The sequence below is a fragment of the Lissotriton helveticus genome, chromosome 10, assembly GCF_964261635.1.
Source record: "Lissotriton helveticus chromosome 10, aLisHel1.1, whole genome shotgun sequence".
In the NCBI taxonomy this organism is placed as follows: domain Eukaryota; kingdom Metazoa; phylum Chordata; class Amphibia; order Caudata; family Salamandridae; genus Lissotriton; species Lissotriton helveticus.
Window position 1 is genome coordinate 322,025,393 of NC_136071.1, and position 19,802 is coordinate 322,045,194.

Consider the following 19,802-nt stretch of genomic DNA (forward strand, 5'->3'; position numbering starts at 1 on the left):
TAAATAGTCCGTTTTTTTCTTGTAGATCTGTGTGTAGAAACACTGCCTCTAACTGTGCTATTTTATTTTCTGTGCTTTCCAGAATGGCATGCTCACGTTTCGTTGGCATTCTTCTCATAACTGCGTTCAGTGATTGTGGGGTGATTTAAGATGCTGTTTCTTGTACTTGACCTGCTGGGGCAATTTTAGTTGATTAAGTGTGAGTGTTCTCATAATGAACTGTGTCATATATCTGTGAAATTTTATTATTTCTTTGTGAAGTGGACGTAAGTCTGCAATTGGCAATGTGTCAACGTTTGGATGTGGTGTGTAAGCCGCTAGGACCTGCCAAGTCACTCTGTCTCTGCTGAGCGGATCAAGTCTTACTTTATCTGTGGTGTGTGGGATGGTGCCTTTAAACCAGTTTATATACTTCTGGTAACCCAGTGGAACGTCAATGTCCTCCTTTGGACAATATTGTTCCTGTTGTTTCATTCGGGATCTAAGTATGAAATGTATTCGTGCATGCCGCTGCAGGTGGTAGTTTAGCCCATGAACAGAATACCTCTGTCCTGAATGACTCGCGTGCCTCAATCACAACTGTTACAGTCCCACCTAATGCTGAGACTCTAAACTCTTCTAGTTTTAAAGTGCATTTCTGACATTGTCTGAAATGTTTATAGCACCATCCTGTTCCCACCCCGCTGCATACGCATGTAATGCAGCGTTCTCTTCAACAGATATTGTTAAAAGGGTTTCAGAGCAAATGTGATAAGGTTTTATGCACAATGTAGGGAACTACTATCCTTCACGCTTGAATAAACCGACAGCCAATACATAGGATATGCCTACTCAGCTGTGGCTTATTTTTCCTTTCCCACTCTAGACGTCTCTGGGTAGATGTGAGTAGGGGTCTCTGTGAAAAGCACGACTGAACTACTCAGATTTGACATTAAATAAGAACCAAACCAACGTTGGTGGTGCCATGTCGTGTAGTTCCTACAAATGTATTTAGGATCTGCGTGTTTTATTTATATATATATATTTTTTCAAATCTTTTTATTGTCCAGCTTGCAGCAAGAAAATACAGAACTCCCGGACAGGACCCATCAAGTGAGTTAGAACAAAGGGACAATACAAGCATTTTACAGTTGAAGTCAATTCCAAAACATAAACAGACCCACCACCCTCCCCACCCCAGAACACCGCACAAATAAGCTAATTGAACCCAATGTTGCAGATAATCTGAGACAGTAAACAGTCTGTAATTTCGACACCAATCCCACCACCTTGTGCAATCAGTACAGCCTTTCAGCCACTTATTTCAAATCAGAATTACCCAAGTACACTGTAAGTGGAGCCCAAAAATCCTTGGGACGCAAGGTTTCAGGTAATTATTACGCATAAGTCCCCAATTGGTCCCTGCAGTACAACAAGTCTCGGACCCACCTTTTCACTGTCAGTAGAGTTTTAGCCCCCCAGCACTGTGCAACCGCCTGTTTGGCAAACAAAGTGGAGATAGCCACCAATCTCCTATTGCATGGCTTGAGGTTTTTCACTCATCCTAGTAGGCAGACATCAGGTTGTGACGAGGGGGACCCGCACTCGGGTCCTCCAGGCTTGCCTATTCATGTGTCCCCTCTCTTTGAACAGCACACGGACTCCTGGAAGACCACAGACGGGGACGGCTGCCATCCCTTGCTGATCTCGGAGGACCCGTGTTACTTTAACTGGGCGGACCCGGTACTGGGACCCGCCCTCCATACGTCGGTAAAACCCAGCCCTGAATGCACACCTGTGTGTGTTACACCCGGAGGAGGAGAGTGGCGACTGGAGAGCGAGGACGGAGCGGAGTGGCGACTGGAGAGCGAGGACGGAGTGGAGCGGAGGAAGAGCGAGGACGGAGCGGAGAGGAGGAAGAGCGAGGACGGAGCGGAGTGGAGGAAGAGCGAGGATGGAGCAGAGTGGAGGGAGATCGAGGAACGGAGACCAAAGGGGAGAGACCAGGCGGATCAAGGAGCCGAGAACACCGGAGTGAGACCAGAGGAGGAGCGAGACTGCAGCGACACGCCAGGAGGCCGACGTGAAGGGGCATTGCCCAGCCACGCTTCCCGGGAAGTGTGGCTAGGACAGGTACGGTCTCGTTTCCTGGGTTGGGCGGGACGTAAGTGGGACAAACCCCCTTGACCCGTTGCGGAGACACTGTGCACGAATCAACCCCCCCCTCACTCCACCTCACGATAAACAGGGTAGTTAGAGTGCACGTGTGCCTCCTCACCCCCCTCCCTATCTGAGTTGTACACAACAGCCAATTAATATAGGTTTCTGTTTTCTTTCATTCCTGCTGACATCTCCGGCCCTCGTGCAACAACGGCGGAAGATCGGACCACACCTCCCAGACGACATCGGGAGTTGAGAAGGCGGGGAATCCTACGAGAGGCAACGGAGGACACTGCCAATCCGCTTCCGTACTATAGAGTCCCTGTTCAGAAAAGGAGACTGTACAAATCAATAAAACCTGCCCTACCAACAACCCCGTTGTCCGTGGATTTGTTCGGCAAACCCCCAGAATCCCCACACAGGTGTACACATCACAGTTTCCAGCACCATCTCTGTGAGCACACTCGTGACGCGAATCCAGAAGGCATGTATACCAGCACAGCGCCGTGCAAGATGCATAAAATCCACATCATCCTGCCCACACCGCACACAGCAAGCATTGACCAATAGCCCAAACCTAAACAATTGAAGAGGTGTATAGTATAGCTGATGTAAGTATTTGAAATGTATGATGCGGACGTTGCAGTTCGCCATCAGGCAACCCGTCAGTGTGCAGCAGAACTTTCAAGCATCCATTGACAAAGAGGTCCCCAGTGCCATGTTCCATTTATTGTAGGAGGGATTTTCAAGTGGGTCCTGCTCCCTCAGGGAAGCATTATATACTTTTGAGATCAGTCCCTTGTGTGAGTTGCCTGCTAGTACAGCCTGCAGTGCCAGTAGCGTTTTTTGCTCACCTGGGTAGTCAGGATATATAGCTCGGACAGCCTGCCTCACATGCACATACTTGAACCCTAGCATCATATTTTGACCCCGCCCTGCCTGTATGTCTGAGAGCGATCAAAACTGGCCCTGCTTATAGAGGTCACACAGCTTTGCAATCCCCGCGGTTCCCAGAGGGTGCAACGCAGCCTGCTCCCGGGTAGCGGAAATATCCACATGTGCAGCAAGTGGTAACGCCAGGGCATAGAGCTCATCTAAGTTCACCCTTTTCCTAGGGTGTTCCATGCCCAGTTAGTACAGCAAATCGGGTTAATTTCGGCCAGTGGCCCGCCATGTCTGCCCAACAATGTAGCAGCCACCAGCGGCACCGGGAGCACTGAGTCTGTCTCAACTGCAATGTGCGGCTGGAACAATTGCGGAAAGTACCAGAAATGTGCAAACTGCCCCATAGCGCACAAATAATAGAGCGACATATCAGGGGCTTCAAAGCCGCCTCGCTCAAACGGTTTCACCAACACATCCCAGCTGCATCGCATCGCATCACAAAAGATAGTAGGGCTGATTGCCCTGCATCGCATCACAAAAGATAGTAGGGCTGATTGCAGCGTATAAAACAGTGCGATGTTCAGTAAAATTGGGATATTGATAAACAGATACAGATGACTGCTATGCGATCCGCTAGGGAAAACTGTAGCTTAGCGCATCGCGCCACCTGGTCAGTGACTTAAGTGATGACACAGTCGTAATTCATGGAAATCACCACATCAGGGTCTCTGTGCAACCACACACCTAAATACCCAACCGGGTTGGTGGACCACGTCAGTGGGAAGTCCAACTCCACTTAACGGGTACTGGCCATCAGAGGATACACTGTCAATTTAGCCCAATTTATACCCAGGCCTGAATACCTTTCAAACTTCATGTACTCTCGGAGTAATTCCGGTAAATAAGTAGCCGGCTCACGGACATATAGCAGCATATCATCTGTGTACACAGAAACTATCAACTGCCGCTGATGGAATCGCAATGCCGCAGGAACATGCAGCTGGCGCAATGTATATGCCAAAGGCTCTAATGCGAGCGCGAAGAGTATGGGCGACAGGTGGCAACCGTGCTGCGTACCTCTATGGAACGGGAAACCTTCAGACACCCATACCTTCATGCGTTTTCATGCCCACTGGCGCAGCATAGTGGATCCATTTTAGGAAGAAAGGTGGCATGCCCATGCACTGCAGGGCAGTGAACATATACTTCCATTGCAGAGAGTCAAAAGCCTTTGCGGCATCAAGCAGCTCTGCTACAGCCTGAAAATCTGACTCAAAATAATGCAGATTGGCAAAAACGGTGGACAGAATTTGCATAGTCAATCTGGTGGACCCAAACCCTGACTGGTCTGGGAGTACCAGGTTGGGGACTAGGTGCTGAAGCCTGATGGCAATCATTTTTGCCAGAAATATTGGCGCCAATATTAATCATGGAAAGGGGCCTGTATGAGTCGCACATATTGACCGCTTTGTCTGGCTTCAAAAGCATTACAATGAGTGCCTCCCTGAGTGTGGAAGGAAGGGTTCCAGTTTTCTATGCCTCCGCAAATACGGCCAATAACCTAGGGGCCAGCTCCTCAGCATAGGTCGTGAAGAACTCGCGCGGGGCACATCAAGGACTGCTGCCTTACATGTCTGGAGAGATGCGATAGCAAGCTTGATGTCCTTGACGTCGAATGGCTACGTGAGATAGTCACACTGGCCAGCAGACAACCAACCCAGCGCAATGTCTTCTAGGTAAGAGCTGACGTCTGCTGCCGGGGCATGCGCCTGCTTCCCATATAGCCCAGAGTAGAAATCTAGCACCCCTTTACTTATCACTGATCTGGTGAAATGTGGCTCACCTTCCTCATCCAGCATTTCTGTGATATATTCCATACTCAGGAGTGCTGCCAACTTCTGCGCAAGGGAACCGCTGGACCTTCCTCTCTCCCCACAATAGTTTGCCATGCTTCAATATGATCTACGGGCCTTCTTCTGGTCTACGGTGTCATTGTGCTCCGAAACCAGGTCACGTATCGCGGCCACCTTTTATGGGGCAGGATTCACTCATATTCTTGCTCCAAAGTAGAGATTTACGCAGCAAGCTTACTAATTCTGCTGTGTAAGTCTTTCAAGACCCCAGCTTGCGCCCCAATACACACACCCTGTATTGTAACCTTAAATGCTTCTCACCATACTCCTGCGCTGTCTACATTGCCCTCATTTTCCTCAAACAATTTGCTAATCGCCTCACCCACAGTGCACTTAAATACCTGGTCAGTTAGTGAAGCCTGTTGTAGTTTCTATGTGAACAGGGGTCTTTCGCACTCAGGGACGCACATGTCGAGCAGTAACGGGGAGTGATCAGGCAACATCTTTGCCAAATGGCAAACGTCCACCTCCCATGTACAGGCAACTTCTGATGCAAGAATATAGGTGCTTTTTTGTGCCCCAAGGTGCCTCATCCACTAGACATCATGTAGGTTCCCGGTCTCTAACAGCGCTAATAGAGCATCTGTCGACAACCTATGGCATGGGCCCCAGTTTCCCAATCTGTCTATAGGCAAGTATTGAAGTTGGCCCCCCACATGATCTTAGTAGGAGGAAACCTGGATATGCAGCGCCACACATCAGCAAAGAAGGAGGGGTCATCCACATTCGGGCCAGATACATTAACCAGCAGCACTTCCACACTAACAAGCTTGCCATGCACTAGAGCCAATCTGCCTTGGTCATCCATCTCTGAACTGAGGACTCTGAAGGGGACCCCTTTCTTCATTAACATTACCAGCCCCCGGGAGTAGGAGGAGTATGAGGAAGCAATACTTATCCCTGGCCATCGCGTGCCCACATTTTTTTCCGATAGCGATGTAAGATGTGTCTCTTGCAGGAATGTTTCTTTGCCATCCAACATTTCCAAATAAGGCAATGCAGAACGGATTTTCTTGGGGCTACTTAAGCCATGCATGTTCCTTGTAAGGAACTTTAGATTACCACCAGGGCTGTGCAGCTGTATTGATATGCATAAGTATGATAACCACTTACAGTAGTGTGTCGCCAGGGTTCAGAATCAGTACAAAAAGAATGTGCCACCCATTCCCACCCACCCCAGCACCATCCCCCTCCCACTTCAGCGATCCCAACATGCCAAAGCCATCCCATACCCAAATAAACAGTCTCCAACAGGGAAAACTAACAGCTCGTAACATGTGGGGTACTACAATGTGGGGAACGCCAGAGAGCTACTTGCCTCCCCTAGGGTAGGAGGTGGCTGATCAGGTCTAGATACCTGTGCAATGATGAAAGAGACATATATAAATTAAATTGCATCAAATGTGCTATCACAAAGTAATCAGTGCCACTACAACCAGTCTGCTGTGAGGAACAATAACACACCAAAAATGTGAGATCAGAACACATCGCATATATGGGGTAGCAAACAAAAAAATATAGTTCGTCACCTCTCAGTGCATCACTGCTTCTCCTCGTCAAGCTCAGAAGTGGCCTCACATCACAGCTGTTTCATCTTTTTCGTGTGCTCCATCGCCGCATTAGGGGTGATGAACATTTTAAAGTCCCCCTCCTGGCTACCCGTAGGCAGGTGGGATACAGCATGGCATAGAGGATTCCCTCAAAATGGTAAAAATGTCTTCACAGCACCAAACTCCTGCCAGGCTGACTGAACTGCGACAGTAAAGTCAGGAAAGAAAGAGAGCAAATTCCCCTGATAGTCAATGTTGCTCTTTTCTCTGGCCAGTCTCAAAATGACATCCCTGTCCATGTAGTTTAATAGCCGAGCAATGATAGGGTGAGGAGGAGAGCCCGATGCCAGTCTCACCGCCAGGGAACGAACTGCCCGCTCTACTATAAACATGGTGGACAGGTTCTCAGGATCAAAGATGTCTTTGATCAGGGTGTCAATGAAGGCCTCCATCCTGCCAGTATTTGTGGACTCCGGCAGACCTGTAATTCTAATATTGTTTCGGCAAAACCTGGCCTCTAAGTCCTAATTTTTTGCCTGTATAAGCGCCAGAATTTTCTCCATATTGAGTGCCTTACCAGCGACCTCACTGAGACCATCCTCCGTGGTTGAGACCCTTTGCTCGATCTCCCGCATTGTCGAGTTCTGCTTCTCTAGTTGTGCAGCCACATGGTCCAGTCTGTGATTCATGGCAGACACAGTCTCCTCTGTGGATTGGAGGCTTTTCTGCATGGCCAGCAGCATCATTTCTAATGTGGATGGGCCATCACCCTGGGCATCTGCCTCTGAATCACAAGCTGCTTTCTCCGGCGCCTTGTTGGATTTTCACACCTTAAATGTGAGACGGGCTGGGTTTTGTCTGTTTTCCCCAGAGTAGGTAATAGGCAAGATAACTGGGAGACAATGGGACTAGGCTTGGTAGGAGCACCCAAGTCACAGCCACTGACAAATAACCTGAAGGATCGGGCACCAGTGTTCCAGTGGGGCCTACCACCCCGATGTTTCCATCCCAACAGTGAGGAAAGACCTTCACAAGTGCACCTTCAGTGGAAACAGCGCTACTTCAGGGGCACGCGTAGGAGGTGACTGCGCTAGGCCAACAATAGATCCCCAGCCAAGCAGGAACCGTGCACGAGTAACATATGTCCAGTAGGCCCCATGGTGCCAAAGGTCCAGCCACCCTAAACTAGTGACTTTCACCACTGATGCACACTAGTGATAAATATACCTGTGCCAAATCTGAGCGTGGATGATCACTGCCCTGCCGGGCAGCGAGTTCCAAGACCAGTCTGAGTCCAGTGGCAGAGGATGAAAGCAGGCTAACTGGGGTAGTGTAGAAGAAGGAGCAGATCAGGCTCAGGCAAGCCCCAGCAAGGCAGGCAAAGAGAGCTCACAGCAACAGCAACTGGGCCATAGGCGCACCACTAGGCATGGCGCTAATATGTCGCCAAGTCAAGCCGGCCCCAGCTCGCCGCACGTCTTACAGGAGGTGTCTTTCCCACTTGTGCCCAAAGGAAATCAGGCAGCCTCACAACGAACCCAGTGCTATTGGGGTGCCCCGCATAGTAGGTTCAGCGATGGCTCTCACTGAAATCAGGGCCCAATCTGAGTATGTCTGCAGTGCCCGCTGGCCTCAGCAATGCACGCACCTTCCAGCCACTCACGTCTCACAGGCTGGGGCCCCACTACCAGGCCCACACCCACCCAAGCAAGGCCACGCCCCCACTCACTGCAACCAGCTCCAGGCGCCAGGATTCTCCCGCAGCATTGAGCAATGACTCACGCTGAGCTCTGCCGACTCCTCCTGGCCTGCCCACTTCACTGCAATTCAACCGGCATTTCTGCAGCTGCACGGGGTGACCAGGCACACTTCAGGAGGATCTCGCTGCATCGCTGCCCCCGAATACCAATAATGCCTGGTCAGTCAGCAGTACACAGCACAATCTTCTGCCACAGCACAGTGGGCGCCGCTTGCCTCCATCTCACGGTGGATGAGCGCTGCCGTATGCCCACTAGCACCCCCAGATCTGCGCATTTTAGACAACATAAACTAAGGGATTGGTGTCCAGACTGATTCTAGACACCCCCAAAGGATATGTTAGCCTATAGACTAGCTAGCTCACAGTGCCACTTTCAGGTCATCTTACCAAGGAGTGAATAGTTTCTGGCAACTATCGATCATGACGACTCTGACCTCTCAGGGATTGTGGAACCAGTATAGTATTTTTCGCTCAGTCACTCGTGCTCACTTTGTCTCAGAGAGACACACATAATAAACTGTGGGGACGTTTTCAATAAAAATGTATTAAACAAACGTCATTCTAGTATAAAATATGTGTGCTGAAACAACCATGAGACAGAAACAGATATGTACTGTTATAAGTACCGGTGGAGTAAAGAAAAGGTAGGATTCTATCATAGTACTAAAACAATGAATATATGCAGGCATATGAATATATGACAGTAATAATGCGTACTCCTGCAATGCAACCCTAACTAGAGTTACCTAAGTGTACCTTGTGTACCTAGCATGTATGTAGGTGTAAAGCCAAAGATCCACCTAGGATAGAGCCAACCTCATTACCTGATGTGGGAGAGCGAAGGATCCTGTTGTGGTTCAAGATGGACACCCCATGAGGAATGTCAGACCACTGCTTGCTGGAGTGTCTGTGTGCATGAACCTCAGCGCCTCGTGTCAGCGTGTCAGCATGGTAGTCTTTCTCCTCTGGTTTGCCCAGTGAAGAAGTAGTGCTTATGAAACAGAGGTACCCTCAGGGGTTTTACCTAGCAGTGTACTATGGGCATGTTGGGCAAGGATGACTATAGAGATGACCCTTATGCAGAGTTATTATGCAGAAGATAGTAATCCTGCTGTGAAACTGAGAATCCTCATGTATAATACATGAAGCTAGTTTTCAGAGAAAACCACACGACAGTTATGAAGCACCTAACAAGGTAAAAGGTCAGCATCAAACCTGTCATGTAGAACAATGGTAGAACAGATGTAGGTAAAAGATCTTGTAACTACCTAGGCCTATATTATTGTACATTGGGGTTCATAACAGTATTTGGTTATTTTATTCCCGATGAAAGAAGTGGTCTTGTTCCATGTATTGCTTTGTGAGTGATACAAAACAGCTGAAAAATGGATCTTCTGGCAACCGGTAACCAATGTAGAGCCCTCAAGGCCGGACAGATGTTGGCTTGTGACTTTACATGTAGGAGTAGTCTGACAGCAGGGTTCTGAATCCATTGTTGTCTTTTCATAGTTTATAAAGATGAACACTAGCAGAGACCATTTGCATACTCAATTTGAAGAGAGATAGTAGCCTGAACATTGTGTGGAAATCCCAGGTAGGTGAAGTTGCTAAACAGAGTTTTCATGATAATACAGCTTGATCTTGCTAATTTTTCCACCTGGGCATTCATTCATATTTTGAAGTCAATGGTAATTCCTAAATGTCTTAATTTCTTAGATACTTTAGGAGGTGGCCTCAGATTATCAGGCCAGGTGCAGAGTGTGTCATAATTAACCCTGGGCAAATCACTACCCTACGCTTGTGTAGTTTACGAAGTTTGCGCTATTTCGGACTACGCGAATGGCACATAGCAAAGTGCAAACACGTGTAGTATAGAGTAGCGTAGTGCAGCAGTCATTTTTTGCTTGCTCGCGGTCCTCAACGTCAAGTTGGCGACTGTGAGCATGCAAAATGATATCCTGGCGAGACTTTTTCCTTGTTCGCGACATCAAGTTGCCCATCTCAAGCATGGAAAATAAAACCTCCCGGCGAGATTCTCAAGGCGGGGAGGTCAGGTTTCTCATTGCGAGTGGTCGCATATGCTCACGACCGCTCGTGATGAGAAACTACCAGTCTGCGTTGAGAAAGCTGCGCTTGAGTAAAAATCTACTCGAGCGGCAGTAAAAGACAACTCAATGTGCAAAATGCCGTTTTCATTGATTGCACAGTGCGGACGAGCATCCGGCACTGTGCAATCATCGCGAACAGTGCACTATGCAGTTCACGTAGTGCTATGCATAGCGCGAAGTGCACCTCTCTTAGCTATGTGTTGCGCTCTTTGCGAACTAGGCCCAGCCAGGATTCCAGTTTTCCATCTTTACTGTTTTTTACTGATAAATACAGGCAAAAAACAATGTGCTTCATGTCTGAATTGATTTTGAAAAGTGGAAAAATATAGAAAATTAGACTTCTTTTCAGTCACTATCCATTTTCTCTTTGATGAATGCCAGGCCAACAGCAGAGTAGATAGGCAGCATAGCATTGGGAGAGTTAAAAAAACAGGACAAGATATCTTTAAATAATAGCATATTTTAACATATATTTGAAGTATATTGCTAATATTTATCTGTGGGTGTGCTGTTTTGTTATATTTGTCTGATTAATTTGATAAAACACAACAGGCTTGAAAGTATTAGAGCACATTCATCTTTAAATAAATGAGAAAATGTATAAACTGACATATCATTTACTCACGAAATAAATATGGATAAATACTGATAAGATGGCCAAAAAATAAATATGGTTAAATACAAACGGAATGTTAAGAACATGAATACCATAAAACCGGGAGATCTAGTCATAATTTTTCCAGTTTGATGAGGATTATGAATCCGAAACCGGTCCCAGGATGCTTGTTTCCGGTCCATGGATGATGAGGATTATGAATCCGAAACCGGTCCCAGGATGCTTGTTTCCGGTCCATGGAAGACATGGCTTGGCAGTTCGGGCTGGACTGTTCCCATGAGGCACAGGGTCAGACTGATTTGCATATAGCCATGTCTGAAATGGGGTGGCTGAGTGGGCTAAAGAATGGTGATGGATTAAACCCAGATCAGTTGACTGGGAGTGAGTGTTTGATTTGCTCAAACGCTCCGTCCATCATCCCCTTTTGTATCGCTCTATAATTTTTCCAGTTGCCACATGTGAGTAGTAGTAGAGATGTCTCTATTTCATCTGCTGATCAACGGCTCTTAAGCAACTGAAAATGTGTGAGTTTCCAATAGTTTTTGGTATTTTCACTTTAAGTATTATTTGTCATCTGCAAAGTTATAGCATGTGAGCTGAAATTCATTGATCATTGCCGATATTGACTTCAAGTAGATGTTGAAAAGCATGGATGAGATGATAAAGCCTTGAGGACCCCTGTTTTTTTAAGTACTGTTTGGATGAGAAAGGGGTAGAATAGATGATATTTATTATGTTTTAAAGGTAGTATGTAACCTAGTCAAAAGCAGAAGCCTCTATTCTAGCTTTATAGACTCTTTGTATGCGAGAGTGTCATGGTCACCTGTGCCTCATTCAGCTGAGAGGTCCAAAAGAAATAGTGCAGCAACCCTGTTCCGTTCTACTGAGTTTTTAAGGTCATCTGAGATTGTGATGCAGGCCTCTTCCTGGGCAGAATACTGTTTGATATTCTTGAAGGACTGGACTTTTAACAGTACCAGCGGTGCCAGGGAACAACACCTATAACCTTCATGGGATACCTGTTTCGGCGCACAAACTACAGAGACACGGGACACTTCCTTCGGCGTCAAAGATCAGCTTTTATTACTGCAGGGAAACAAGAGTCATAAGAAGTACATGGACATGTAGGTTCTGCGAGTCTGCTTCCAATTGTATATGTAGGTCGCTCTCTTTTATACAGAATGTTGCCATTGCATAACATGTGGACAAAAGATTACAATCCGGTTCCCACAGTAGACTTCAAAAGGGTCGCTTTCATGTGTTCAGAAACCCGGAACATAATTACAATAGCCATGCCGGTTCCCAACTGTAAAAGTACATCTTCCCACCATTAGGCACACCCATTAGAGTTGTAAATGGCAAAGAAGAAGAGACAAGAGCAGCTGCAAGGAAGTCAGACACGTGTAGAGAAAAGAGTGTGGGGGTAATATCGGAAGCATGATCGTGGGATCAAAAGAGTTGGATCCATCGCCTGCACGGCTGTCACAATAGGCCGGCACGGCCAGATTACCCTCAAGCTGAGCCATCTGCTTTTGCTGTGTCATTCCTCCGGCCATAAAGACGCATGAAAGGAATATGCGTCTTCCGCAAGGCTTGGGAACTAGAGGGTCAAGGGGGCGAACAGTTATCTGCTCGCTGACTACGTGAGGGCAAGAAACAAAATGGATGCCGTATCTAAAATGGAACCCGAGGGTTCAGATGAAGAACACGTAATATTAGACGAACCCTGGCAGGTAGTGTAGCGAAAATTCGCACACTTGCCAAACTCGTCATTTGCGGTTCGTAGATACCAAACTTGTCTATATTCGGCAATGCCCAGAACATCGTAATAATTTTTACGGAACCTCAGACGGTCCTTTTGCCCTCATGTAGGCAAGCACTAGTCGGAATCATAATCGATTTCGATACTCATCAGATCATTCAGATGTTGTTGATACATTATTCTATCCTTCAATGCCTCTTTGGTGACAACAGGCTGTCTTATACATGTCGTAGCACAAAGGCCACATAAGGCAGGACCACATTGCACACAAAGACAACATGAGAACAGAAATGTTACAACAACCCCTATGATCATCAGAATCTTCCAACCCCAAGTTGATATCAGACCCCAAAACCATCCCAGAAGCGTCCAATTTCCTTCGTCCACGTGTATGGACTCCAAAATTTTGTGCAACTTAGAGATGGCTTGATAAACCGTTGGAGCGTTATCAGGTATGAATATGCAGCAGCTCGAATGGATGACTTTACAAACCCCACCTCTATCTGCTAGAATGATATCTAGAACCATACGGTTCTGCAACGTCATCAGTCTATCCGCCTGGACTTCGGCTGTCAAATTACCAAGGGCATTTGCAGTTATGTTGGCAGTTGATTCTACTACACGAGTTAACTGTCTCAGGTTCCTGCTATTGACCATCGGTCCCCAGAACGGTAGGAAACCCTTAAAGAAGTCTCCAGCTTCTTGTCCGGAAGTATCTTCTTTGCTAATCACACCTCTTACAATTCTATTTCTGTGATAATCAGAGGCCACAGTGAAAGTGGGAGGCAAAAGATTCGCAATATAGCAGGTACCCGAGAAGTCATGAGGTAACCACGTATAGGCTCGATCATAACATACAAAGTAAGCACCCTTGGCAGGCAGGAAGACAGGGGAAGAGAGCGTCGGTAAGACATACGTCTCGGTACAAGCACTCTCCCCAAACTGAGCTCTCGGATTTCGACCAAGACCTTTCAAGCAGAAATTACCAAGGTGAGGTACAATCCATATCGGTGACGAGCTTTTAAGCTGCCTCTCACCCACTGATAAGCTGTACTCAGCTTCACTTAGTTCCTTATATGCTCGCACCTCTTCCTCTGGGATGAGCGATGCGTCAAAAATATCTCTATCTAAGTCTGCAATAGCTCTCGCCAGAGTCTTGTGGTACGGGCCAGGACCAGAGTTTGCTGAGCGTGGTTCTCGATGGGGGTAGGAATCTAGTGCGCTACGGAACATAGTTTGTAATGCTCGAGCTGACCCTTGTGCACTATAAGGCAGAACTAAGTACGGAATACCCTTATCCATGGTATGTGGCATTAACCCACACACCCAACAATTGGTAGTGTTTACCACTAACTGATGCTGATGCAGGAGTTGGATAAAAGAGTTGTTTCTGAATTCCGCACGTCTGACTTGTTCGTGTTGAGGCAGAGGATAAAAGGAATGTGGAGAAACAGTAGAAACGAAATATTGATCATGAGATGGAAGAGTAGGTGTAGTAGAAGACAATAAGAACTGAGACCCATAATATATTCCTCCTACCAATAGCATAGATATGGTGAGAAACAGTATGATTACTTGTGAGAAAACCATTTTGTATGACATATTTTCTGCAATGTAGATCTTTGCGCCAACATTTCTTCTCTTTTCGACAGCTCAGACAATGATGATTCCATCCCCTAACGACCGTCCGCGACGTTCTTGACGCACTTCGTTCTGAGTAGCGGTTATCAATTCCCAGGAGTTCCCAGAAATCGATAATAGAAACCAACCTTGTGTCGATAGCTGCTAAACAGAAGGAAGTACCCGCACGGCCTTACGGTCAACCTGGATGGTAGGTTCTAACTAAATAATGTTCTTGGCTGTACGGAAAAGAAAAAGATACACCATATATAATGTCCACTGTTTTCAGAACAATGTAGAACCTAGAAACAAAAAAATCTTTTTATTTATGGCTTGTTCGTGGACGAAGAAAATATCGGCTACTTCCAGGGCGAGTCTGATCTTCAAGCAATGGATTGGACGGCAAAGGAGTGTTCAATTGTTCAGGCAATTGTTCAACAGTCAAATTTTCCAAGGTTGACGTGGAAGAGATTGTTTGAGAGGAGTCAGCAACGGTGTCAGATACAAGCCGAGCTTCGCTGAATGGAACGAAACGTGGTGGAGTGTCGGTCTCAGATGAAGAAAGACCTCTTCTCATCCAGGTGTCCGACGGCAGAGGAAGCGGGACTCTTTTGGTGTGGGTAGCGTGTACCCAGTTCCGGCGTCCGTGTAGTCGAACCGCCGTCCTCGTAGCCAGCTGTACTTGAAATGGGCCCACAAATCTTGGTTCTAGATTTCGTTTTCGTCCGTAGTTTCTAACAAGGACCCAGTCCCCTGGTTGAAGTCGATGACCAGGACCCTCTGTTTGTGACGGCAGAGACTCAAAGACCTGTTGATGAATCAAACTCAATTTAGCAGTCAGATCATAGAGATAATCAATCAACATAGGGTATTCAATTCTGTCAAATTCCTTAGGTCTTGGAACTCCCCATACATTAGCAGGACGACCGAACACAATCTCATATGGGCTGAGCCCTACTCGAGAGTGTACAGTTGCCCTGATCGACAGGAGAGCCAGAGGCAAAGCGTCGGGCCATGATAAACCAGTTGTTGCCTGAATTTTAGCCAATTTCAGTTTTAAAGTGCCATTATATCCTTCCACCAATCCTGCTGATTGTGGATGGTTTGCACTATGAAATTTTTGTACAATCCCTAAACCGCGACACACACTCTTCATCACACTCCCAACAAACTCACTTCCGTTGTCCGACCATACGACCCGAGGCATTCCGTAGCGGGGAAAATACTCTTTGAGCAAAATTTTTGCCGTGGATAAAGCCGTATTATCCTTAAGGGGATAGGCCTCAATCCACCTAGAGAATGCACACACCACAACCAACACATACTTCAAGTTATTACATCGGTCCATGTGGATAAAGTCCAACTGGATAACTTCGAAAGGGTACGTAGGAGGGGCAAAATGGCCAGGTGGAGTGGGGGTGCCCTTACCAGGATTGTGCATCAAACACACCATACAATTCTTAACCACTCTCTCGGCGCACTTAGTAATCCCATCATTCTTCCATACATGAGACAACAACTTGCATATGCCTTTCGTGTTGATGTGTGCCATACCATGAGCCATTGTAACAACAGCGAGCACATACGCATCTGGTAACATCCATCTCTGCTTCTCTGATAAATCAACCCAACATCCATTCTCATCCAATCTTCCCGTGCTCTCTCTCCATTTTGCCCTTTCCGTCTCAGTGGCTTCATTCTGTATTCCTTTCACACTTTCAAATGTGTCTTCACACATACCAGTCTCTGTTGGCCATCTCACTGAGCTCGTAACATACATTCTGTTCGTCAAATCTTTAGCCGTTTCTTTAGCCGTTTCATCCGCAAACGCATTACCACGACCCACATCGTCCGTTACTTTCTGATGTGCGCTACATTTGACTATGGCCACCTGTTTAGGCAATGTGAGTGCATCTAAAAGATCATTTACAAGCTGACCATGTTGAATCTTCGTGCCATGCGACGTAAGGAATCCTCTCTCTCTCCACAGTCGTCCAAAACTATGTGCCACACCAAACGCATACTGGCTATCTGTAAACACATTCACCCGTTTATCTTTAGACAACACACACGCTCTCGTCAAAGCGATTAACTCGGCAGCCTGAGCCGAATTCTGACTTAGTCTTTCGCTTTCCACAATCGTTCTCAATGTAACTACAGCATACGCAGCCGTCACATCACCGTTCGGCAACTTGAAACAAGAACCATCCACATACAAAGTACCATCGGGATCTGTCAATGGAGTATCTTTTAGGTCAATACGACCCTTAGTTTCCTCTTCAGTTCTGAGATAGCAGTCATGTACTGCTTCACCACTTGATTCTGTGTCGATCGGCAGCAATGTTGCTGGATTCAACACATTACATCGTTTTATCCGTATATGACTGGCCAACAACGTCAACTCATATCCAGACAATCTTGCGCTTGTCAGATGTTGAGTTTTCGTTCGATTCAATAGAGTGTCAACTGCATGCGGAACCATTACCGTGAGCATATTATCCATAACTAAACCTGCGGACTGTCGAATGGACGCCGCAGCTGCCGCTGTTGCCCTTAAACAACTTGGCAAAGCTCTTGCTACTGGGTCTAAAGTCGAAGAAAAATAGGCACATGGGCGTTGCTTACCACCAAAAGGTTGTGTCAGAACACTCAACGCACAACTATCCCTCTCGTGAACGTATAGTGTAAACGGTTTACTGTAGTCAGGAGTGCCCAACACAGGAGCCGAACACAACGCATCACGTAATTCCGAAAAACTTTTCTGACATTCTTCAGACCAAGGTACTGGGGATGGGACATCCTTGCACGTAAGGGCTATCAATGGTTTCGCCAACAATGAAAAATTTGGAATCCATTGTCTGCAGTAGGACGTAATACCTAAAAAGGCGCGCACATCTCTCTGGGTTTTTGGCACAGTCATTCGGGAAATCGCTGCAATTCTCTCTGGGGTCAACCTTCTCCCTTCTCTTGACAATAAGTGACCTAGATAGGTAACTTCTTGACAACAATACTGTAGCTTTGAAGGCGATACCTTGTGGTGTAAGTTATGTAGATAGTGTAACAATGATACCGTAACCGTTTTGCAAATAGCTTCTGTGTCAGCTGCCACTAAAAGATCGTCAACGTATTGAATCAAAGCTGCACCTTTAGGTAATACAAAGGCATCAAGCTGACCTTTAAGTGCTTGGCTGTAGATTGACGGACTCTCACAGTAGCCCTGTGGAGCGCGTTTTAGCCTAAAACTGCGACCACCTAATGAAAATCCGAATAGGTCTCTGCTTTCCTCGGCAATCGGGATGCTAAAGAAAGTATTCTTTAGATCGATCACTGTGAACCAGGAGGCAGATGCCGGAATCATTGTTAGTAAAGCCGTAATGTCAGGGACCACAGGAAATTGTGGAACTACTATTTTGTTTACCTCTCTCAAATCTATAACGAAACGATACACAGGAGGTTTAGTTGGGTCAGTTTGTTTCAGAATTGGTAATACAGGGCTATTACACACGTTTCCACGAGTTTCTTCAACAACACCTTTTCCAATGAGATCATGAACGATTGCTAACAGCGCTCGTTCGCCCTCAAGAGAAATACGATATTGAGGTAAACGCGGTAATCGCGCATTTGGTTTCAATTGAATCACATAGGGTGGAATGTCTAACAGGCCCACATCATTGGGACCTGTGGCCCATAGGGACGCAGGGAGGGAACTCAATTCCGGTGGGAATTTATCGACCGACAAATACATGGGAGAGATCACTCTCCGTCCCAATGTAAGCTCCACTCCTTCGGGGGAACAATACAATGTTGCATATAATCGTTTCAACAAATCCAGGCCCAAAAGATTTTCACCACAACCTGTAGACAGAATCAGTGGAGCCGTTAGCTCACGAGGTCCAATCATAAGGGGCAAAGGACTAGAGACTGGATTGCTAACAGGGGCGCCAGAGAATCCAACGGAAACGTTTGTTAAGCCAGACAAAGGTGCGCCAGGGAGTTTCGAATGCATGATGGAACTTTTCGTCGCACCAGTGTCTAACAGAAAAGGCTCAACTACACCCGATGTAGCCACTGCAACGTAAGGCCCACTCTGATCGACCGGAACTGACACTACTCCCTCTCTTTGTCGTTGGCTGTCCTAGTAATGGTCGTTTACTACAGTCTCATGCTCTACGTAATAATCGTCCACATTATACTGTGCAGATCGGACTGACCCCATATTTCGCTGGTCAAAATAATTATTCGCATCCGATTGATTTTGATGACGATCAATCTGATTGTGGGATGAACCACGACCTCTACCACGTGGTGCCTGTTGAGGACCACCACCACGGTTTCCACGTGTCGACACACCATTCAGACGGTCCCGTAAGGCAAGACAATCATATTTTAGATGTCCCTCTTTCCTACAATATGCGCACTGATTATACCCAAGTGAAGATCTGTAATCAAAGTTGTCAGAGCGCGGCTGTGTCCTATCGGACTGTGCTCGTGGTCGATACTGCTGTTGTGAATCAGTTTGGTTTGATCGTGGAGGGTATGCTTGCTGCAACAAAACCTTCGTTTTGAGTTCCTTCGTTTTCTTTTCTACACGATCACTTTCTTCCTTTTCCCTATTCTCATAATACTGGGCCGTTGCTAGTATTTGCGCAGGGGTTGAAACTGCCCACGCTCTCTCTGAATTCTTTAAGTTATTGCATAGCTCAGGCAGCAAATTTGACACGAATTTGTCAACGAATAACCGTTGGCCTCCCTCAGCGCCCATGTCCTGGCCGCTGTGGTCGACAAACGCTTCCTCAAACCTTGTAAAGAAATCCGAGACACTCTCGTCTTTCTTTTGCTTACAAGCTGATAACTTATCCCAGTTCACCTTCATCGCTGGCATGAGAGTTTTCATGAGCGTAATTATTTTCTGAGGCAAATCCAAGATCAACTGGTCAGGCTTAGCCCCACCAACTTGTAATGCATCAGCTGCTAGCAGTGCAGCCCAATCACCCCCTAATTCAACTGCGTGATTGGCTTGACGAATTTTAGCCCAAACTGGTTGCGGTACAACATTACCAAACAACATGTCGATGTCGGCAAGGTTCATAATAGAAGCTTCCACCAGTTGTGATAACTCCTTATAATAACCAGCCGGATTTTTACGCGGATCAGGTAAGGATTGCTTTACTTGCAAAACTTCCGATCGTTTCCATGGAAGATGTATCCATACCCTTCGAAAATGCGGTAGAACCACAGGGTTAGCATTAGGATCACCAGGCACCCACAGTGGCGGAACCTCTCTCATAGGATACTGACCAGGAACCGCTTTCCAATTCTCGGTGGTATCATCTAATGACACCCGAGAATGTGCTGTGGATCTGAACGCTAATAAGCGTTCCACGGCACGTCGTACATCGTCTCCTATAATCATACCGTTCGAAAAGTGACTCTGAAGTTCAATTATGTCG